Source organism: Telopea speciosissima, chromosome 5 (genome assembly GCF_018873765.1).
Source record: "Telopea speciosissima isolate NSW1024214 ecotype Mountain lineage chromosome 5, Tspe_v1, whole genome shotgun sequence".
Lineage (NCBI taxonomy): Eukaryota > Viridiplantae > Streptophyta > Magnoliopsida > Proteales > Proteaceae > Telopea > Telopea speciosissima.
Window position 1 is genome coordinate 62,414,098 of NC_057920.1, and position 23,834 is coordinate 62,437,931.

The following is a 23,834-nucleotide window of genomic DNA, read 5'->3' on the forward strand; positions in this document are numbered from 1 at the left end:
TATGAATTCAACCCTTGGATTGTAAGGACATGATTGTATTTTTATATGCTTTGTAAGGCCTATAAATAGTGGTCAATTCTCATGTAATGCATAGTGAATTTTGATAATTTTGAATGAAAGTTCCTTTGGCTTCTCTTGAACCAAGATGTGTTCTTCCCCTTGAACCTAAAAGAGTTCAACATAGAAACATTGAAGAAGTTTGATTCCATCGCAAAAGAATTGGAATTTTCTACTTCACTTGCATCCTAGAAGAGTTGCAAGACCTTGTTGGAACTGCAATCAACCTAGAAGAGTTGCATTACAACCCCACATCTATCTAGATCCATTTCACTCTTTTTGTCTTAATTTTATTTTTCAGAATTCGTGCACTAACTTCATGAGATATTTCAAGCATCTTGTATACTTTTTCTGACTATGAATTATTCATAAAAGTTGTAGCCCTTTCTTTTGTCTCAAATCTCCAAGTCGAATCACCTCAAAACGAGTTGTGAGTTGAGAGTTATCCTCATTTTACTAAGGTTGCGCAGAACAGAAATTTCTGCATGTCTTATATTTGTGTTTGAACTTGTGTAACTTACTCTCCTGATCCGTCTACAAGAACCCCGTAAGGGTGATTGCATCAGATAAGTTCAAGGTGAGACTTAGTCCAAGAATTGTACTAGAACCCAGATAGGTGAAATTGGCTACGCATGCTTGGTGTAAAATTCACAACTCCTTCAATACAGATGAGTTTGATGTGATTCAAAGGCCATTTGAAAACAGACTCTAAGGGCTACATCTTTCATTCTTTGGGTTATCTCTACATCAAATTTTAAATAATCCCAAAATTTCCGTCAAGTCAATACATGTGCACAAGTAATATTCTGGTGACAACTTTGGGCTGCCACTTTGTTGGCCGTGGTCTTTGGTTTCTTTTAGACCAGAAATTGGTGATGGAACTGGAGTTGGATCTTGGGAATGATGTTGATCTGGGCCTTAATGATGCAGGAAAAAGAGAATAACTAAAATTGATCAAATAAGTTGTATATCCAAGGAGGTAAAGACCCAGATCAATGAAATCCTCCACCAAGACTAAAGCCAAAGCTTCCAAATTATGATTATTTCTCCCATGTAGACTATCACATTATAAAATAAAGATAGACTCAAAAGAAAATGACAAGTACAGAAAATCTAATCTAGCATTCCTAAACTTCCAGTCCACAGAATAAGAACATCTAGAAGAAAAAAGGATCAACAACTCCTTTGGCATCCAAGTACAGAATAAGCCTTGAAGTGCATAACTCATTAACATGTCTTTCCTCTCACCTACACAAAGAAGAAACGTATTAGGACAAAAATTGAAAACCTAGAATCTCCCCCTTGTTTCTTGTTAAAGTTAATATCAACAATTAACATCCGAATGGCTCCCACAACACGTCATAAAGTAGAAGAAATCACAAATGAGACAACTCTTTCTTAAGACCCAAGAGGGTCATAGCCATAGCCTTTCTTATCTCACAAATGGTGTAAAAGAAGTGTTGAGTGAATTATCAATACATGCTTTTTTAGAGTCAAGTTACTTTCTTATAGTTTATTAACTAAAGAACATTCCTAAAATGAAAAAACCAGAGACTTCGTTTGGTTGCAAGGGAAATTAAAGGGAAGGGAAGTAAAAATTTCAAATCTAACTTCCCTTCCCTTTAATTTCCCTTGCAACCAAACGAAGCCAGAAATATGTGAAAAACCTGTAAAAATTCAATGTTAACACATGTATTCACACTAAAGAGATTAAGATTTATTCATGATAAAAGTTTTATTTTACCTTTTCATTTTGACAACAATCATCATCAGATGAACTATAACCAATCTCCATTTCAAGAGCTGCATTGATAGAACTTGTTGATGGTTCACCTACACTGTCCTCCTGATCATGTTGTAATGATGGTTGCTCATACAACATTGTCAAAGAATCAAGCTCTATTGAAACTTAATTCCTTCATTGTCGGCCTATCTTTCCTTTTATCCTTCAAGCAGTTTCTTGCAAGCTCAGCAACTAACATTAACTGTTCTCTGTTCCCATCATTTACTATTTGTTCATCAAGAATACGAAAAAGATTCCCATCTTTTATTGAAGATACAAAATATTTTGCTAAGGTTATATGATACTCAGATCCTTCTGATACAACAGCCTTTTTACCAGTCAAAAGCTCCGCTAGAACAACTCCAAAACTATAAACATCACTTTTATCAGTTAGTTGACCTGTAGGAAAACATTCAGGGTCTAAGTACCCATGAGTCCCTTGAATTGCTGTCGTTTTTTGAGTTTCATCCAAAGGAACCAATCTTGAAGCTCCAAAATCAGCTACTTTAGCCTTATAATTATCATCCAGTAGTATATTAGAAGACTTGACGTCCCAAGAAAGAGTGCAAATAGGCTAGTGCTTCGGCTATTTCTGCTGCAATTCTTAAACGATGTTCCCAAGAAAGAGAGGATGTTTGATTCTTCCCATGTATATGTTGGTAGAGGGTCCCATTGGAGATAAACTCGTAAACTAACAAGGGGACCTCTGTCTCTAGGCAACACCCCAAAAGCTTAACCACCTGTCTGTGATTGATTTGAGAGAGGATATCAACCTCATTTACAAACTGTATAATCTGGCCTTTGTCCATCATTTTGGATCTCTTAATGGCAACAAGTTTGCCACCGGATAAAATTCCCATAAAAACTGTACCAAACCCTCCATGGCCAATAATTCGACTCTCATGGAAGTTATTGGTTGCCTTATTTAGCTCTTTTATGATGAAAATCTTGACAATATCTTCAATTCCTTTATATGAAGCTATTTGTTGCTGTAATAGCATACCTCCATTTTGTTGGAAGAATTTTTCTCTAAGTTTGATGAGTCGTCTTTTTTTAATTGCCCAATACAAAAACCAGATGAAGACAGGTAGAACAAAGGTGCAGCTTGCACTGGTACCTGCACTAAAAACAGATTTAAATGTACAATTTTACTTTTTGATCTTCAACTTTCCTTTTTAAAACCGAGGATTTTGTTTGGGTAGAGATGTGCAAGACGACTAGTGATGGGTGGTAATGCCTTTCCTGCCCTTGGCAGGGCTTCATACATATGTTTATGTCTAGTATTCAAATGGGCTTGGGTTGAACCTAGGATTTTCACATTATATAAATTAAAAAAATGGTCGGATACCTTAGGCCAATTACTATGTCTTCATTGGGCTTATGATTGAAGGCTAACATATACGTGTCCAACTATAAACCGCCAGTCTATTTGTTTTTTGTTGTTTAAGGCTCTATTTGTTTCTAAATAAAAGAAATAAGGGAAAAGGAACGGTAACCGGTGCTGTGTATGGGTGTGTACTTACGCCAGACACCGCTCGACGTGAAAAGACTGCCACACCCCCTAGAAAGGTTGCAAAGTCTAGGGGGGTGGTGATCTTTTCGCACCGAGTTGTCTGGGCGCAGGTACATGCTTACACACAGCACCAGTTCCTCCCTTGAAATAGTAATAAAATTTGCAAGTAAAATATTTTTTTACATAAATTTTATTAGCTCAATTTTACTTACAAAATCTAGGGTGCACAATACCCACTTTAAGCTTAAGCACCAAAACTGTTACTGGTCACATATACGTGGTTCACCTTTTTTGGTCAGTCCTAATCTAATCTATGTTAGAACGGAAGGCTAAGACAAGCCAACAAAATCCTACAACTACCACTGTAGACACCACATTTTGACACCTTGGAAGTATGTCTTGGCAATGATGGTTAAGGACGTAACTCGTGTGGTGACTGAATGGCAAGAATTATCAAATTACCCCTACCCCACTTTTTGTAACCAAACTGTCCCAAATAGAGCCTAAACCCTTAACATAGCCGTATTTAACCATTTTAAGTTCACATTTGAATTTTCACCCAAATCCAACACCTTTCATGAAAATGACAGTTTTGCCCCTGGCACAGTTCTCAGTATCTGGACCACCCGATTTAGTCCAAAATACTTTGGATGACCTCATTTGGTCATATTAAGTTTTCACATAAAGTTTCGGCCAAATCGGGTAACTTTTGTAAAAATGACCGTTTTGCCCCTAGTATGGTTCTTGGTACCCGAGCCACCTGATGTGACCTAAAACCATTTGGATAACTTTATTTGGTTATATTGTGCTTACACGTAAAATTTCATGTAATTCCGGTATCATTTGGACCTTGATCGGTGTGAAACACCATTTATGTGCTTTCTTCGGTATCCGTGCCACTTTTAGTCAAAATCTGGCTGTATCAGCCACACAGATGGAAAGTACGTGTTAATACCTTCGCGGCGATATATGTGGTGCGTCAAAAACGGCTATCTGGATCAAAAGATATTGATGTTTGAACGTGGACCCTTTAAAAGGTTTATATAAAAATATAAAAAAAAAATTACTGAACCGAGTCAGACCGGTTTAACCCGACCCGGACCAACCAGGGCCTGACCCAGCCCGGCTGGGCCTGTCGGCAGGCCACAAGGCCCACCATTCCCCACACATGGGCATGGCCCCATGCCCACTTGGTTGCCAAAGTCTTGGCTGCACCGGCCTAGGTTGCCCAGCAGGCCTAGGCATGCACAAGTCAAGCCCATGTGCGCCCAGCCACTTGCACCTGCCAGCCCCAGCTGCTCACCAGCCTCTTGTCCCCTGCCTTCAATGCCCCAGGTCTCATTCAGTCATTTCCTCGAACACTTTTTTTCCTATAAGTAGGAGGTGTTTTATAGAGGTGAGCGACAGAGGAAAATTAGTGAAAAATTACCTTCACGTAGTCCTTGATCCCCTCTTTCCATCCATGGTTTTCTTATCCATAGTTTATGCTCCATTACTGATATAAAATTTCATAAATACCCCTTTTTCACCACCTTTGCCATTCGGAGTAACCACACTTGGAGCTGCTTTTGGAGGTTTCCGGAGACTATTTACGGTCACACAAGGTTACTCAAGCTGAGCCTAGGCACTTCCACGCTTCAAGGGTATTTTCCCATATATTTTACTTATTTTTAAGCATTTGTTTTGATTTTCTTTACAACAAAGGTTGTTTTTCAGTTATAAAAATGTTAAAAATAATTCAAGAGTGATACAAATATGAAATTTTCAGGGATGATGGTTGTCACTATGTTTGACATTCATTAATTTTCTCAAGCTCCAAATCATTTTTTTTGTGATAATTTTGCCCCTATAAAGGATTTCGGATTATGTAAAATCTAAACATGTGGGTGGGTATTTGGAAAAAAATGTTATGACCATGTTAAAGATCATGTTCTGATTAGTGGGAATGGGCTCTGGTTTGATCCAATTCGGATCTGTGATAGGGATTTTGTTTTTTTCTTTGTTTTCCCTTCTTTTTTAGCATTTCAAAAAATATTAAAAATAATATAAATGCATAAAAATTCACAAAAAAATTATGGAATGCATATTTCATCATGCTTGATTTTATGGAATCATTATCCACTGACATGCATGTTTGATAGTTTTTATACATTTCCCATCTCATTTAGGGGTATAAATGTCATTTTTCTAATTATAATGAAAATTTCTGGAAAAATAGAAAAAAATGTTTTTATGCATGACATGCTGTTTTAGAATGGTTTAGGATGTTTTCATATGCATACGTGACCATCATGCTTGATAGATATGCATACAAAGTCATTTGAGCCCTCTAGGGGCATTTTGGTAATTTATCAAACGTGGGCCTAGGCTATCATTCTGGAAATATCATTTGGTGTGTTCAGTCATTTTAGGATGTTTAACATCACTTTCAATGCCTACAATGATTCTAAGTGTCTTTTGACACTTTTGCCATTTTGCCCTTAGGGGCATTTTGGTCATTTTGTGACCAAACCTTGTTTAGGACCCCGGAAAGGCTCCTGCTACTTTTTCCGCATGTTTTAACATTTAATAAACATGTTTTAAGCATAAGTCAGCATTTTCATGAATTATCATGCATTTTCTACATGTTTGCCATAACAGGGGCATTTTGGTAATTTTAACCACCCCACATTTCCTTGCCATTTCATGTGCTCTTGATGATCCAAATGCATGATGTTAATGTTATTTAATCATGTTTTGCTTATTTACAGCATTTAAATATGATTTCATGCCTTTGTACATATTTTGGCCCTTTAGTGGCATTTTCGTAATTTTAGCTATTTTGGCCTATAAGCTGTTTTGCTTATCAATATAATTGTTCTTCTCCATGATATAATTAGACTTGGTTTTTTTTTTTACTATCAACCATGTTTTAGACCATAGAGTTAGGCTTTCTAATTTAGGTAAAATCCATTAATTAGCTTAACTAGGATACATAATGTACATAACCATCTAGCCTAGTGATAGTAATCAGGATTAAAACATTTTAATCTTAATTAGCCTAACTAGATTCATAAATTTCAATTAAGATAATCAAAAATCTTCAAAAAAAAAATTAGTTTAATTAGGTACATAATATATATAAAACAACAATACACAACAGAGTTTGGTCTAGGAAGACCGGCCGTCGGCCGGGCGGTTGCTGGGTGCCTAACACCTTCCCAGCCTGTAACTTGACACTTACCCAGAGATCTGAGGCAGACCATCCATTGAGTCATTGGAGTTAAATTAGCGCCCCTTCTGTGAAGGAGGGGCACCATTCATGGGTCCTAGACCCTAAATCTAGGTGGCGACTCCCATTTTCCCATTGTGTTTCTTTCCCCCTGGGTGCATGCCAGCGACCCTCCGTCCGCTGCACCTACAGTGGCGACTTCACTGGGGACTGTCAAACTTCTGATTTGACCACACTTTGTTGTATACTTGTTGTGTTATACATAATAATTTGTATATATTGTGATTATACTGACTGCATCACGCATCATGCTCGAAGTGAAATCAAACGATGAGGGTACTCCCTGTTGTGCCTCTACCCTCGGGGAGGTGGGGCACATCATACTAAGTACTCTGAGATCGGATGATAGCCACTTCCTGCATCCCCTTTGTGCACACACTCACTGCATGGAATCACTCAACCTCGTGGTTAGTCGTTGGAACCCATGTGTAGTCATGGGTAATCCGCGGCGAAGCCATAGCCCTTGATATTGTACCTCCGGTATATCAAAGGAACCACGTACCCTCGACTCGCTTCATACATACAAGCGATAGGTATATCGGTTCTGTCAAGGGTGACCTTTTTCTGTCCTATAGCCTACCCTATGCATGCATCATGTATTGAACATAGACCCAATGCATAGGAGCGCCACAACTGACTGTACTTTGTCTGCGCTCCCTTTCGGAATTCCTTCATAGCCAATCCTACTAGTTTCAGTCTCACGTCTATCGACGGATGAATAAGGATTTGATTTTAACACTAGGGCTCAAGTGTTTATAACTACATAATCGTTGGTTTTTATGTCCACAACACAAGATTAGAACTGTAGGGTGATGCCTACTCCTCGATAATCAATCCAATGTGGCGTAGATCTCAACCTGGTAAAGGTTCCACATTTGCTGTCTCGGTGTTAGGGGAAGATCCGAATTTATCCACCACCAAGTTTTGGGTGACTGTCTCAAGGTAGTATTGCCTGCATGGAAATTCATGTTTAGACCACCTTGATTGATTTATCATGAGAGAATTCACCCAATTTGAGTGCACTTTTCTCCAATATGCCTTTGAGTTGGTGGCACTATCTTTTGGACTAACTTTTGTGTGTTCAAATCTCGTTGTGCATGCTTACTGTCTATAGTCATGTTCAGAAAGGAGAGTCTATCTGTTACCATCTCATCACTTCGTCTTTTTTCAAGGCACTATTTCAAATCTAGGGGGAGGGTCTCATTGAAATTCCACTCTTTCAACCTTTCCCACTCATTCGAGGTACCATTTCTCGTGAAAGAGAGCCCTGGGTTAGGGATTCCACTACCGGTAGACTTGTCAAAGTTCCTTCTTTGCCTCCGTCAAGTGTCGCATCAGAGAATTCAGAAAGTTCCAACTGTTCAAGCAGAATGAGTGAGCATGGTGATCCCTCGTCTAGTTGGGAGACGATGGAGAATAGATTAATGGTCAAATTGGAACAGATGATGGCCAACATGATGGCCACTATGAGGATACAAGAGAATCCTGAGCATACACCAAATGCTCCTATACAATCAAACCCTCTTTATCCTCTTGGATTCTCCCCGTATCGGTTTACTCCTCCAACCTTGGCAGTTGATGATGAGGACCAAGTTGTAATCGATTCCACTCCTACCCATCGAACACATCAGAGTCAACAAGATAAGACTTGGGAAGATAAGTTTTATCAGCTAGAGCGCACAATCCAAAATCTGAAAGGAGTTGAAGATCAAATCATTGACACTGATGGATTATGCTTTTTCCCCAATGCTATACTCCTGGATAAGCTCAAGTGGAAATCTGATAAGTTTGATGGTAGAGGAGATCCTCGTACCCACTTCAGGTCTTTCATTGGCCAGCTGAAGTCCCGAGGTTTCACAGATGAACAGTTGGGGCAAGCTTTTCAGTTTTCATTGACCGGTGCTGCTCATCGTTGGTTAATGGCTCTAGATCCATCTTCAATCCATACTTGGGAAGATATGATGAAGGCTTCTCCCACCAGTATTCGTGCAATACTGAGGTGGAACTAACTCGACGAGAGTTAGAGACAACAAGGCTACTTTCTGACGAAGGGTTCACTAGCTACCTGAAAAGGTTTCGTGACAAAGCAACTCAGATGTGGGATCGACCCAGTGAGCGAGAGCAGGTCGGCATGCTTATGAAGGGGTTGCGGCATCCATACCGTACATACATATTTGGACAAGGCATCACCACTTTTGATAGCTTGATTGTTGCTGGCCAGTAGGTTGAAGATGCAATCCATGATGAGAATCTCCCACAAGGTAGCACATATCAAACAGGTTTGCCAAAGGCTAGCAATAGCTCTAGACCCCCTCAGTCAGGAATTCCAAGAGTTAATACAATGGCAGTTGTCTCTCCCCCGTCTCCAGCCTCATCCCTGAGGCCATCACCACGCACAATGGGGTAAAACATTACTCATCCTCCCTGTCATCCTAGAAGGCAATTTACGAATCTGGAAATACCCTTGGGGACATTCTTTAGTGGTTTGCTCAAAGTCGATTTGAATGAGAAGGCGGAACCCATACCTCTTTCAGATCCAAAACCAAAGTGGTGTGACCCAGACTTATTCTGCCATTACCATGATCAGAAGGGTCATGCAACCGACAATTGTACCAATCTCCAACATGCAGTGCAAGACTTGTTGGATGCGAAGAAGTTTGAACTCCATCCCAAGCAGGATAAGTAGTTCTCTTAAGCAGCAATGTCAGGCCCAACAAGGGTGTTTGAAGGTTTTGGACAACATTAGCTTTTTGACACAGAAGTTGCTGGAGATAGAGGAAAAAGTTTCCCACCACACATCTGTTGATCCACCCTACTATGGGTGCCTTTTCGGATTGAAGTTTCCTAGATGATTCTGTTCATCCTATGGAGTTGGATTCAGTTTTGGTCATGCCTGGGTCGAAGTCCGTTAGTGTTGTAGGCAGTCGTGTTGTTGTTCTTTCTTTTTCTCTATGTTTTCCACCTATGAAAGATGTTACCTTTCCTTCTTGGTGTTGTGTCAGTCCTAGTGAGTTTGTGTCTGATGTTACCTTTTCAGCTTTCAATAAAATAGCTTCTCTTGAGTATATTGTTTATTCTTCCCCTATTTTCTATCTTTTAATGATGAATCTTGCGACAACCCGTTGCCTAGCTTTTCTGAATAAAAAAGAAAAAAAAAAACTCATCAACCATTCATTGTCCATTTTGGGTGTCAAAGTATTGATAATAAAAGATCTTGAGCTTTCCATACATCTGATCCCCTTTCAACGAGAGTGGAGCTTAGAAGGGATTTCACCGCATTGAACCTATTAAGGGAGGCCATCTTCGGCCGCTCGCTTTCCCAAAGAATCCAGAAACATTTGAATCCGCTAGTTCCCCTGTTGTGCCTTGGCATTTTTTTTGAAAGCTCATCTCAGCTTACCTACAACCCATTATCCAAATACCCTCCTACTTGTAGCATGTGCCCATATCTTCTAGGGTCTGATCAGGAGAAATCTCTGTGTTGAAACCTAATGTCACAAAGGCAATGAGGCCCCCAGAAATGAGAAAAGAAAAGATTTTCCAAACCCAAGCCGGTGCAATCTCAAAAAAAGAAAAAAGCAAAAAAAAAAAAATGTAAAAAAGGAAAAAAAAGAAAAAACAAGACAGAATCAAAGATTAATGAGATGCATTGGTTCAAGTGAAGTTGAGAAAGATCTTGCAAGTAACCATGGGAGCAAAAGTTTCCAATCTTCTCAATTAAGCCTTTGAGGCAAAATTGCCAATCTATTTAGCAAATCACAGGGTTAGAAACTTCTTGATTAAATCTTTGGGGCTAGAAATGCTAAGTTTTCAGTTAACTTGTTGGAGTCAAAATTATCAAATACTGGTTAGACCCTAGGAACATATTTGAGCCTTTATCATCCTTTGCAGCTGAGTCCAAAGCCCCATTACAACCTGATAAGTCCTCCTAGGCTAGATATGGTGAAGTTTTCTTCGACAGCTTCAAGCTCACCCAGTTATGATGGAACTTAAATATCAAGGCTTTGGCACCAACATATCATCAGGCATGAACGACGTTCGACTTGATTCCCAACTTGGGATACGTAGGCAGCTTTCAAGCTCGGTCACACCACCCATCACATCTTTCCATTAAACCTCTTTTTTTTTAACCATCATCAGCCATGAACTACGTCTGACCTGATTCCCGACTTGGGATATGTAGGCAACTTTCAAGTTCGGTCATACCAAACTTCATTACCCATCATTTTAGGGCTTCATAAGAATTTCCTTACCAACTCTCATGTTTTAAGGGAACGACAGATTTGTCGCTATTTTCATCATCTAATTCTCTCACAATCTCAGTTGAGCTCTTTCCACCACTCACTTCATTAGCGGAATTCCCAAAGAGTTTTATCCACCTCTAGAGTCGACGGGTTTGCTCTTGCAATCGCACCATCCTTTTTTCTTCAAACCACTGATTTCTTTCTAATTGTGCGATTTCTCTTACGAGCTCACCATTCCTGTTAGTCTCTCCGTCCATGGTAGACCCATCAGACCTCTTTGCAGTGTCTTACAAAAGTATATCATGTAGTTATTTTAGGCTTAAGTGGGTCCAGACATGATGTGTTGTCTTTTGATGATAACAACTTGAACAGATCACCCTTGAATACCATCAGTAGCAAAAGGAGAGTATTCAAAAAAAAAAAAAAAAAAATCATTGCAGGTTGTGGTGGGGAATTGACCGGGGCAACTGGTAACCCTTGTAGTAGAAGACATCAGATGAGATTGCCATTGGCTAGAGAACCAAGTACTGCGTGTTTTGGACAAATGGTTGTGGCAGAGTAATGCGGATGACTCACACATGTCTCCCTACTTCAATTGTTGGTTCAATCTACATCAAGGGACTCCAAATAAAATCATGTTTTTACACCCCATAGAGGAATTGATGAAAAAATTGGCATATTTCATAGCAAAACTGGGGAGTTGGAATTTTCCTGAATTTATGTTGAGTGGGTCGGAGGCAGTTTGATCTAGGGTAATACTCATTGATGGGTTTCCTTCTTGTTTCTCCAATCCTCGTTCCCTGGTGACGGATTACACTCTCCTGCATGAACATGTTGTTAGACCGTGTTTGTAAATTAACTATTAATTGTGGTCATTTACCCTAATCTGCATCTATTTCATGCCTACATGTTGATTGCATTTGTGTTTATTCCATGTTTAATTTAATAGTTGTGCATGTTGATTGCATTTATATATTTCATGCTTGCATTTGTACTTATTCCCAATTTAGTTTAACTTGGCATGATGTTTAAAGAGTCCAATTTGCATGTGAATTATGTTTACACCTGTATCTTGACCCAATAGAGCGTCAACCCATCTCTTGACCCGGTAGAGAGTCAATCTGCTTCCCTAACCCGTTAGGGGGTCAACCCTATATTGACCAGATAGAGTGTCAATCTGTTCTCATGACCTAGTAGAGTGTCAACCAATAGGTGCCAGTAGTGTATCAACCAATAGGTGACGCGTTAGAGTGGTAGCCTTATGGACTCGACCCATTGGAGCGTCGTGGTCCTCTTCCTTAGATGGAAGGAGAATGCAAGTGATTAGAGTTCCTCGATTCCTGCCCAATTTTCATCTTCCACATGATTTGTAGGCCGCATTAGGCCAAGTTCTAACAGTACAGGTGATCGTGGTTTGGAGGCTTCATCACCCAGTTGTTAATTAACAAGGCGAAGGAACTGTAAGATTCCACTTCCATCAGGTTCAAAGTTGTACACCGCTGCCAAGATGGATAATCCACACATTTGTTGAGAAATCCTCAGGTTCAAAGCTATACACCGCTGCTAACATGGACTATCCGCACCTCTATTGAGAAATCCTCAAGTTCAAAGCTGTACACCGCTGCCAACATGGACTATCCGCACCTCTGTTGAGAAATCCTCAGGTTCAAAGCTGTACACCGCTGCTAACATGGACTATCCGCACCTCTGTTGAGAAATCCTCAGGTTCAAAGTTGGACACCGCTGCCAACATGGACTATCTACACATCTATTGAGAAATCTTCAGGTTCAAAGCTGTACACCGCTGCCAAGATGGATAATCCACACATTTGTTGAGAAATCCTCAGGTTCAAAGCTATACACCGCTGCCAACATGGACTATCTGCACCTCTATTGAGAAATCCTCAGGTTCAAAGCTGTACACCACTGCCAACATGGATTATCCGCACCTCTGTTGAGAAATCCTCAGGTTTAAAGCTTGACACCGCTGCCAACATGGACTATCTACACATCTGTTGAGAAATCCTCAGGTTCAAAGCTGTACAGCGCTGCCAAGATGGATAATCCACACATTTGTTGAGAAATCCTCAGGTTCAAAACTGTACACCGCTGTCAACATGGACTATCTACACCCTTGTTGAGAAATCCTCAGGTTCAAAGCTGTACACCACTGCCAACATGGACTTCCACATCTCTGTTAAGAAATACTCAGGTTCAAAGCGGTACACTGTTGCCAACATGGACTATCTGCACCTCTATTGAGAAATCCTCAGGTTCAAAGCTGTACACCGCTGCCAATATGGACTATTTGCACCCCCAGATCCTTTGGTTCAACATCACGTGGCTACCCCCGGATCATTTGGTTCAAAGTCATAGGACTACCCATAGATCCTTTAGTTTAAAGCCATGAGGTTGCAAAATAAAAATAAAATAAAATAAAAAATAAATAAAAATAGTATTTTACCTTGAACTTTCATAACGAGGTATTTAGCCCTCTGGGTATTTAGTCCCAAAATAACGAGGTATTTAACCCTCTGGGTATTTAGTCCCAAAACAACGAGGTATTTAATCCTCTGGGTATTTAGTCCCAAGATAACAAAGTTTTTAGCCCGCAAGGATTTTGGTGCAGTTGATCGCATTTTGGAACTTTCGTACTCATTTTTATTGGCGTAAGAGCTGTAAGATTCCACTTCACCAGGCATTATTCTTTTGGAAATTCAGGTAAGTATCTGACCTCCTTCCTTTAAATTAAGCAAGATTTGCCGGATGTTTAGAATAGTTAAGGGATTTATCGGGTTTTCAATCGAGTAACCGCCTATTTGGGTTATTGGGTATCTCATATTGCTGATCTTTAACGACTTCTTTTCTGGTCTACTTTGCTTCTTTTTCTCTTTTTGAAATTCTTGGAATTTTTTTGCCGAGGGGGCTTTCGGTTTCCGGATTTTCATTTTAACGCCTGCATCCTTGAGCAAGGTGCAGGTCGTATTTTCGCTCCCCTGTGACAAAATGCGGAATCATTCATTTGACTTTCGTCCTTTGCGTGCCCTCAGTCAAATGGGGGCATTCTGTAGACACCACGTTTTGGCACCTTGGAAGTATGTCTTGGCAATGATGGTTAAGGACGTAACTCGTGTGGTGACTAAATGGCAAGAATTATCAAATTACCCCTACCCTACTTTTTGTAACCAAACTGTCCCAAATAGAGCCTAAACCCTTAACATAGCCGTATTTAACCATTTTAAGTTCACATTTGAATTTTCACCCAAATCCAACACCTTTCATGAAAATGACCGTTTTGCCCCTGGCACGGTTCTCAGTATCTGGACCACCCGATTTAGTCCAAAATACTTTGGATGACCTCATTTGGTCATATTAAGTTTTCACGTAAAGTTTCGGCCAAATCGGGTAACTTTTATGAAAATGACCATTTTACCCTTGGTATGGTTCTTGGTACCCGAGCCACCTGATGTGACCTAAAACCATTTGGATAACTTTATTTGGTTATATTGTGCTTACACGTAAAATTTCATGTAATTCCGGTATCATTTGGACCTTGATCGGTGTGAAACACCATTTATGTGCTTTCTTCGGTATCCGTGCCACTTTTAGTCAAAATCTGGCTGTATCAGCCACACAGATGGAAAGTACGTGTTAATACCTTCGCGGCGATATATGTGGCGCGTCAAAAACGGCTATCTGGATCAAAAGATATTGATGTTTGAATGTGGACCCTTTAAAAGGTTTATATAAAAATATAAAAAAAAATTTACTGAACCGAGTCAGACCGGGTTAACCCCACCCGGACCAACCCGGCCTGACCCAGCCCGGCTGGGCCCGTCGGCAGGCCACAAGGCCCACCATTCCCCACACATGGGCATGGCCCCATGCCCACTTGGTTGCCAAAGTCTTGGCTGCACCGGCCTAGGCTGCCCAGCAGGCCTAGGCATGCACAAGTCAAGCCCATGTGCGCCCAGCCACTTGCACCTGCCAGCCCCAGCTGCTCACCAGCCTCTTGTCCCCTGCCTTCAATGCCCCAGGGCTCATTCAGTCATTTCCTCGAACACTTTTTTTCCAATAAATAGGAGGTGTTTTAGAGAGGTGAGCGACAGAGGAAAATTAGTGAAAAATTACCTTCACGTAGTCCTTGATCCCCTCTTTCCATCCATGGTTTTCTTATCCATAGGTTATGCTCCATTACTGATATAAAATTTCATAAATACCCCTTCTTCATCACCTTTGCCATTCGGAGCAACCACACTTGGAGCGGCTTTTGGAGGCTTCCGGCGACTATTTACGGTCACACAAGGTTACTCAAGCTGAGCCTAGGCACTTCCACGCTTCAAGGGTATTTTCCCATATATTTTACTTATTTTTAAGCATTTGTTTTGATTTTCTTTACAACAAAGGTTGTTTTTCAGTTATAAAAATGTTAAAAATAATTCAAGAGTGATACAAATATAAAATTTTTAGGGATGATGCTTGTCACTATGTTTGACATTCATTAATTTTCTCAAGCTCCAAATCATTTTTTTTGTGATATTTTTGCCCCTGTAAAGGATTTCAGATTATGTAAAATCTGAACATGTGGGTGGGTATTTGGACAAAAGTGTTATGACCATGTTAAAGATCATGTTTTGATTAGTGGGAATTGGCTCTGGTTTGATCCAATTCGGATCTGTGATGGGGATTTTGTTTTTTTCTTTGTTTCCCCTTCTTTTTTAGCATTTCAAAAAATATTAAAAATAATATAAATGCATAAAAATTCACAAAAAAATTATGGAATGCATATTTCATCATGCTTGATTTTATGGAATCATTATCCACTGACATGCATGTTTGATAGTTTTTATACATTTCCCATCTCATTTAGGGGTATAAATGTCATTTTTCTAATTATAATGAAAATTTCTGGAAAAATAGAAAAAAATGTTTTTATGCATGACATGCTGTTTTAGAATGGTTTAGGATGTTTTCATATGCATACGTGACCATCATGCTTGATAGATATGCATACAAAGTCATTTGAGCCCTCTAGGGGCATTTTGGTAATTTACCAAACGTGGGCCTAGGCTATCATTCTGGAAATATCATTTGGTTTGTTCAGTCATTTTAGGATGTTTAACATCACTTTCAATGCCTACAATGATTCTAAGTGTCTTTTGACACTTTTGCCATTTTGCCCTTAGGGGCATTTTGGTCATTTTGTGACCAAACCTTGTTTAGGACCCCAGAAAGGCTCCTGCTACTTTTTCCGCATGTTTTAACATTTAATAAACATGTTTTAAGCATAAGTCAGCATTTTCATGAATTATCATGCATTTTCTACATGTTTGCCATTACAGGGGCATTTTGGTAATTTTTACCACCCCACATTTCCTTGCCATTTCATGTGCTCTGGATGATCCAAATGCATGATGTTAATGTTATTTAATCATGTTTTGCTTATTTACAGCATTTAAATATGATTTCATGCCTTTGTACATATTTTGGCCCTTTAGTGGCATTTTCGTAATTTTAGCTATTTTGGCCTATAAGCTGTTTTGCTTATCAATATAATTGTTCTTCTCCATGATATAATTAGACTTGGTTTTCTTTTTTACTGTCAACCATGTTTTAGACCATAGAGTTAGGCTTTCTAATTTAGGTAAAATCCATTAATTAGCTTAACTAGGATACACAATGTACATAACCATCTAGCCTAGTGATAGTAATCAGGATTAAAACATTAATCTTAATTAGCCTAACTAGGTTCATAAATTTCAATTAAGATAATCAAAAATCTTCAAAAAAAAAAAAGTTTAATTAGGTACATAATATGTATAAAACAACAGTACACAACAGAGTTTGATCTAGGAAGACCGGCCATCGGCCGGGCGGTTGCTGGGTGCCTAACACCTTCCCAACCCGTAACTTGACACTTACCCAGAGATCTGGGGCAGACCATCCATTGAGTCATTGGAGTTAAATTAGTGCCCCTTCTGTGAAGGAGGGGCACCATTCATGGGTCCTAGACCCTAAATCTAGGTGGCAACTCCCATTTTCCCATTTTGTTTCTTTCCCCCTGGGTGCATGCCAGCGACCCTCCGTCCGCTGCACCTATGCTATGACACAAATGCAAGAGACGATCCCTTGACCTCCGGGAGGCATGCACTCAACCGGCAATGCCTCCAACCATCCGAGCTAACGGTTGTTTGCATGGTTTACTAGACTCATGAGTTGAATCTTTGTCACTTGGAATCGAATATGGGATCTCTCTCTCTCTCTCTCTCAATCTCTCAATTGTTATTGGGATTTAAATTAGATTCAGCCAAGATCAGACAAAATCGATCGAAACCATAGAAAATAGAATTAAGAAGAAATGGATTTACACGATTCAAATCCGGGAAGGGGAGTGTTTTCTATGTAGGATGCAGGTGCCACGCTACGTGCAGCAGCCAATGACAGCCTGCGCCCAAGCGTATTGGGGGATGGAATTTCCACCATTCATGGGGGTGCACCGACCATTTCCAACCCCATGTGTGTGGGCGTGGCCCTGCGTCCCACCCAGAGAACGTTTCTCCTTAAAAGAACATTGGCGATACCTGCAATAATGCCTATCAACAATCGAGCTTTTAGAATTTTGTTGCAGCGAGTTCCATTTACCCAGCCATCACCATGGTATCCTCGTGGACAAGAGCATTTGTAACTCCCATTGGTGTTAGTGCAAATTGCATTCCAATAGCAAGAATTATTGGGTCATTTTTTATCACATTCGTTGATGTCTTTGGGAATCCAACACCCCTAATAGATACACAAACAATGAAAATTTGTTAATTTCGATTGATAAAACCAAAATCTATGCAGCTTTAACATCAATAAGATTTCTTAGACCCACTAGTTAAGAACGGAAATTACAAGATAAGTAGATTTCAAATTTGGTTTACATCCACTAATTTCTATTTTAGAAAGATTTATTTAATCTCCAAAGTTGGTTAGTACTAATGCCACGCAAGAATAAAATAAAAACAAACTTTCAAAATTGCCCCAACCTCATTTTGACTGTTTTAAAAACAGTGAAATCCATAAAAAAAAATGAAAACAAAGTTATAGCATCGAGTCCAAAGGGAAGTACACCTAAATTGTTGGAATAGAAAACAATAGAGACGTGTTATTAAAAAATTAAACTGGTTCACCCACCATCCTAGGGTTCACAAACTCCTCCTAGGGTTTTCGTATGTTCCAAAATACCCTCACGATACCTATTCCCGCTTTCTCCCACCCTGCGGTGAATGGGGTGACCCCATTCGCCATGGGTAGAAGGAAACTCGGTAAAAAAAAATTAATAAAATAAAAAAGAGAATACCCAGTGCACGAGGCTCCCGCCACTGGGGGGGTTGCGGAGGGCAATTTGGTTCCTCTACTGCCACTTGCCCGTCCTGCCTGTGTGGAAGCACATAGACAAGGGCACAATGACTGCCCTAACCACTACCCGAGCGCCCTACAAGGGTGGGGTAGGGCGGTCATTGCGCCCCTACCTGTGTGTGGAAGGACGGGAATGCGGCAGTAGAGGATCAGAATCCTTGGGGAGCTTCATAAAGTACGCATCCTTTTACCCCTGATTTTATAGAGAGGCTGTTTCGAGACTTGAACCCGTAACTACCTGATCACCATGGAGCAACCTTACCGTTGCACCAAAGCTTTTTTAAAAAAAGATAAAATTAAATAATCAACCAACATATATAATTACAAACAAGATTATGCTGTCTACCAATTATCAACAAAATGATAACTAATTTACCTTGGCATCCTATTTGAGGGAGATAAGGGTTGCCTTCAAAACCATCGTAGCAGTGACACCGATAGCCATAGCCGAGGCCATGATTTGACTTAGAGCAACGGCTTTTTGGACCACACGAATAATCATGACGAAGAAGTGCTTCTTCACATGTTTGATTCCCAATTGCCCAGTCCAAGACCACATTAGTATTCGATCTGTTGAATCTATGAGCCTTAAGATCTGATATATCAAAGGTAAATGAGGTTTGATCGGCCAAGAAAGCAAAGCTGCAAGGGTTGAACTTCCAAGTATTATTCCTTGAGTGATTATATAAACTAGCAAGGCTGACGTTGAAATTTTTGAGACCTGAAGGGATAGAGGTCTGGCAACAACCAATTCCAGAGCAAGACCCGTTTGTCACACTATCCAACCCATTGCACTCAGAGACGCACCCACTCGTGAAGTTCTTGCGCTCATCATCGGTTATGTAAGCCATGGTGTCACATCCGATGCCTATGAACTTGTTGCTGGTGGCAGAAAACGTGAATGGGAAATTTTGCACATTAAACCAGTAATCGTCCGCAGTTTCTGTTCTCAGTCCTGTAGCATTGAAGCATTCAGTAGAAGAAAGTCCACCAGCATCCACTATGACTTGGGATTCCAAGAATGATATCTCAATATTGAGAGATATTTAGGGATCCCCTTTCCTTTCTCAGTCAGCCACATGTGATAATAGAATCTTGCCATATAGAGTGCAATCTCCACATATGATAATGAAATCTTACCTTATATGACACAATCCCTTGGATAGGGAAACCCAATATTTGATTGTAAATTCTGTGTAATTATTTCCTAGTTTAGAATAGCTAGGATCTTCTCCTTGTACTATGTATATAAACTCTCTATTGAGAGGAATGAAAATTAGGGAATAATATTCACATTATTATGGTATCAAGAGCCAAGCAAAGCTCCAACGAGCTCTCTCTCTGAGTTTTTTTTTTTTTTTTTTTTCCGTCTCTCTACCCTTTCTTCCCCTCATGGTGGACGAACATTCCAGCCCTCTCTCTGTGGCTGAGAACAGTCCTTCTGTCACACCCGCAACCGCTCCATCTTTCCATAATGCGCACCATTACATATCCATCAAGCTTACCTCGAAGAATTTTCTGTTTTGGAAGACTCAGATAAAGCCCTTTCTCGATGGGCAGGCCCTATTTGCATATTTGGATGGCACAAAGCCATGTCCAGCTGATGTTACTGAAGCTCAAGCCTGGCGTCACCAGGACTCCATGATCAAGAGTTTCCTGATTGCCTCCTTATCTAAGGAGGTTTTCCCACTTATTCTTGACAAGGATACTCGTGAGGAAATATGGCAGACCCTCTCAACGGCATTCTCTTCACCATCTGAAAGCCATATAATGTCTCTCACTATGACACTTCAAGAGATCCACCAGAAACCCGAGGAGTCTGTGTCTCAGTTCCTTCAACGTGCCAAATCAATAGCCGCTGAACTCAGTGCGGCTGGTCATTCTTTTCGGGCCAGTGCTTTTAATCTCCATATTTACAAGGGCCTCAAGACCGAGTTTCAGTCCATGGTCTCCTCTCTATTGACCAGGACTGACCCTATCTCATATGATGATCTTCATTCCATGTTGCTTAGCCATGAGTTCCTTCATGGTACTGCTCTAAACAAGCTGTCCGTGACCAATGCTACACCAACCAGATCTTCTCCAACAGCTCATACAATTCAACGTTCCTCTTCCCCTGTTCCCAATTGATCTCTCTCTTCCCAACGTGGAGGACGTGGGGGTAGGGGGGGGAGGGGCGGTGGTGGTCGTGGTTGAGGCTTCCCCTATCAACAGCCCGGGCGTTTCTGGTGCTCTATTTGCCGGCAAACAAATCACTCTACCGATCGTTGCTATTACCGTCAACAGGCTAGTTACCCCAATCCTTCTCAACCCATACCTGCTTCCCATTACACCTATCACACACACCCGGCCTATAATGCATACCCAACAACCTATAATCACCCAAGCCCGCCTCTTCTACCTAATCCGCCACATCCCTCCCCTCTCCCTTAGTATGCTGACACTGGTGCGAGTCATCACATAACTCCTGATTTACATTCTTTGTCACATTATGATAAATATAATGGTCAGGATCAGGTACATGTTGGTAATGGTAAGGGCCTATCAATTGCTCATATTGGTTCCACTTCATTCCCTTCTACTACTTCCCATTTATTTTCTTTGAGTAATATATTGTATGTTCCCTCAATGTCTAAATTGCTCCTTTCGGTTCAAAAATTCAGTCGAGACAACAATGTTTATTTTGAGTTTCACCCTTCTCATTTTCTTGTGAAGGATCAAGTCACCAAGGCAACCCTTCTTTCCGGACCGAGTAAAGATGGTCTCTACGAACTACTTCCAACAACATCTCCTACTGCCTATTCTGTTGTTCGCAGCACTTCTGATATTTGGCACTGTCGCTTAGGGCACCCACATGAGCAACTTCTCCGTCATATGTTAAAATTAATTGATTTGCCTATTTCTTCTTCTCGCATTAGTAGTATTTGTCAGGCCTGTCAGTTGGGCAAGGCCAGTAGATTGCATTTAAATATTACGAACCATAAAAGTTTATTTCCATTAGATTTAATTTTTAGTGATGTGTGGGGTCCCTCCCCTACTGTTTCGACTAACGGACATAGATTTTATGTGGTTTTTGTGGATGACAACACTAAGTTCATGTGGTTTTATCCTCTTGAGTGAAAATCTGAGGTTTTTGATGTATTTCTTAAATTCCAATCACATGTTGAACATTTATTTGATCAAAAAATAAAGGCCATTCAAACTGATTGGGATGGGGAGTATCGCACATTACCCACCTATTTTTCAAAATTTGGTATTTCTCATCGGTTGTCTACACCCCACACCCATGAGCAGCAAGGCTTTGTTGAATGACGTCATAGACATATCGTTGAGATAGGGCTCTCCCTATTAGCTCATGGGTCTGTTGCCCACCGTTATTGGCATTATGCTTTTGAAACCGCTATCTATTTGATTAATCGCATGCCAACATCGGTGTCCTTTGGGGTGTCACCTTATCAACTTGTTTTTCATCGAACACCGGATTACTCTTTCCTAAAGGTTTTTGGATCGTTATGTTTTCCACTTTTGCGACCATTTAATAAATATAAGATGGATTATCGCTCAGCCTCGTGTGTGTTCCTAGGTTACAGTCCTTCGGATTTTGGCTACCGTTGTCTCAATCTTTCATCCAATTGCATTATCATTGCTCGACATGTGCGATTCGATGAGCATTCCTTTCCCTTTGCAAGCTCTATCTTGGGACCACCACCGTCCCAACCCACGTCTCCTTCACCGTGGGCTTCTGCTCCATTGCGGGTACCTATGGCTTCAACGCCTTCACCATTACCAGTTGTATACCCTTCCCCTATGGCTTCACCAGTGCGGGAAACCATTACCCCTCAGCCATCGCCCTTACCCACACCTACACCAGCCGAATCTCCTTCACCTTCTCTATCACCAAATAGGTCGTCCCTAGACTCACCACCACTTAAGACCCGAGCTCTCCATGAGCTCTATCCACCCAACACCATACCCAACCCTGGCCCAGTCCACCCTCCCCACTCCATGACCCTAAGGTCGAGGCCACAGGCTTTCAGTGTAGTACCCGTTACTACTGAACCTACCTATTTTTTGCAGGCAAATAAAGTCCAGGAATGGCGAGTTGTGATGGCGGATGAATTCAATGCTCTTATACGGAACGGCACCTGGTCTCTTGTGCCGCGTACACCCCAGATGAATGTTATTGGTTGCAAGTGGATGTACCGTATCAAATGGAAGGCGGACGACTCTTTGGAGCGCTGTAAAGCATGTTTGGTGGCCAAAGGATTTCATCAGCAATATGGGCTCGATTATGGCAAAACTTTTAGCCCAGTTATTAAGCCGACCACGATTTGGCTGGTTCTCTCTCTGGCTGTTTCCCATGGGTGGTCCATTAGACAGCTGGACGTCAGTAATGCTTTCTTGCACGGAGCTCTAACAAAGGAGGTTTATATGACTCAGCCTCCGGGATTTGTGGATTCTTCTCATCCTTATGCTGTTTGCAGGTTACATAAGTCTCTCTATGGCCTAAAGCAGGCACCCCGTGCTTGGTTTGCACGGCTATCTACCATTCTCTGCAGTATTGGTTTTCATGGGTCCAAAACAGACACTTCCCTCTTTATTCGACACACAGGTCGGCAGATTTGCTATATCCTTATTTATGTTGACGACATCATAGTCACAGGCAGTGACCCGGCCATGATCTCCTCCCTTTTGACTCAGTTATCCTCTGAATTCTCGGTTAAGGACCTTGGGCTGTTGAGTTTCTTTTTGGGCATTGAGGTCGTACAGCAGACCCGTGGGCTTGTGTTGACTCAGTCCAGGTATATCTCTGATTTAATGAAGCGGACCGGCATGGTTGACTGCAAACCGATCAAAACATCAATGCCCACAACGACCAAATCAGACTCCGGGGGTGCTTTGATGTCCGACCCTACCCTATATCGGTCTGTTGTGGGGGCTCTTCAATACTTTACTCTTACACGACCGGATGTGAGCTTCTCGGTTAACAGGGCGTGTCAGTATATGCACGCTCCAACAGAGGAGCACTGGCAACTTGTTAAAAGGATATTACGTTATCTTCGGAGCACCCACTCACATGGACTTTTTATTGAGTGTTCCCCTCTACGCTCTCTTTAGGCTTTCTCAGATGCTAATTGGGCAAGTGACAGTACAGATCGTATGTCTACAGACGGGTATGCAATTTTTCTAGGTCCAAATCTCATTTCCTGGACCTCTAGGAAGCAGCATACGATCGCGCGCTCTTCTACTGAAGCAAAATATAAAGCTGCATCGGCCGAACTAGTCTGGTTGGAATCAATCATGCACGAATTGGGTTGTCCATTGACCGAACCACCAATCTTATGGTCTAATAATATAGGGGCGACCTATTTGTCAACAAATCTAGTTTTTCATGCCCGTACCAAACATGTGGAAATCGATTTTCACTTTGTTCGGGATTGTGTATCCAAAAGGCAGCTGCAGGTTCAGTTTATTTCTACAAATGATCAACTTGCTGATACACTTATCAAGCCACTTGGAACCACACGATTTACTTTCTTGAGGGACAAGCTGGAGATTCTACCA

The 23,834-nt window shown here is 40.9% G+C and overlaps 1 pseudogene; it reads right to left on the minus strand.

Moving 5' to 3' along the window:
• Positions 1-1,679: 1,679 nt before the first annotated feature.
• On the minus strand, positions 1,680-19,663 carry LOC122663224 (annotated as a pseudogene).
• Positions 19,664-23,834: the final 4,171 nt, after the last annotated feature.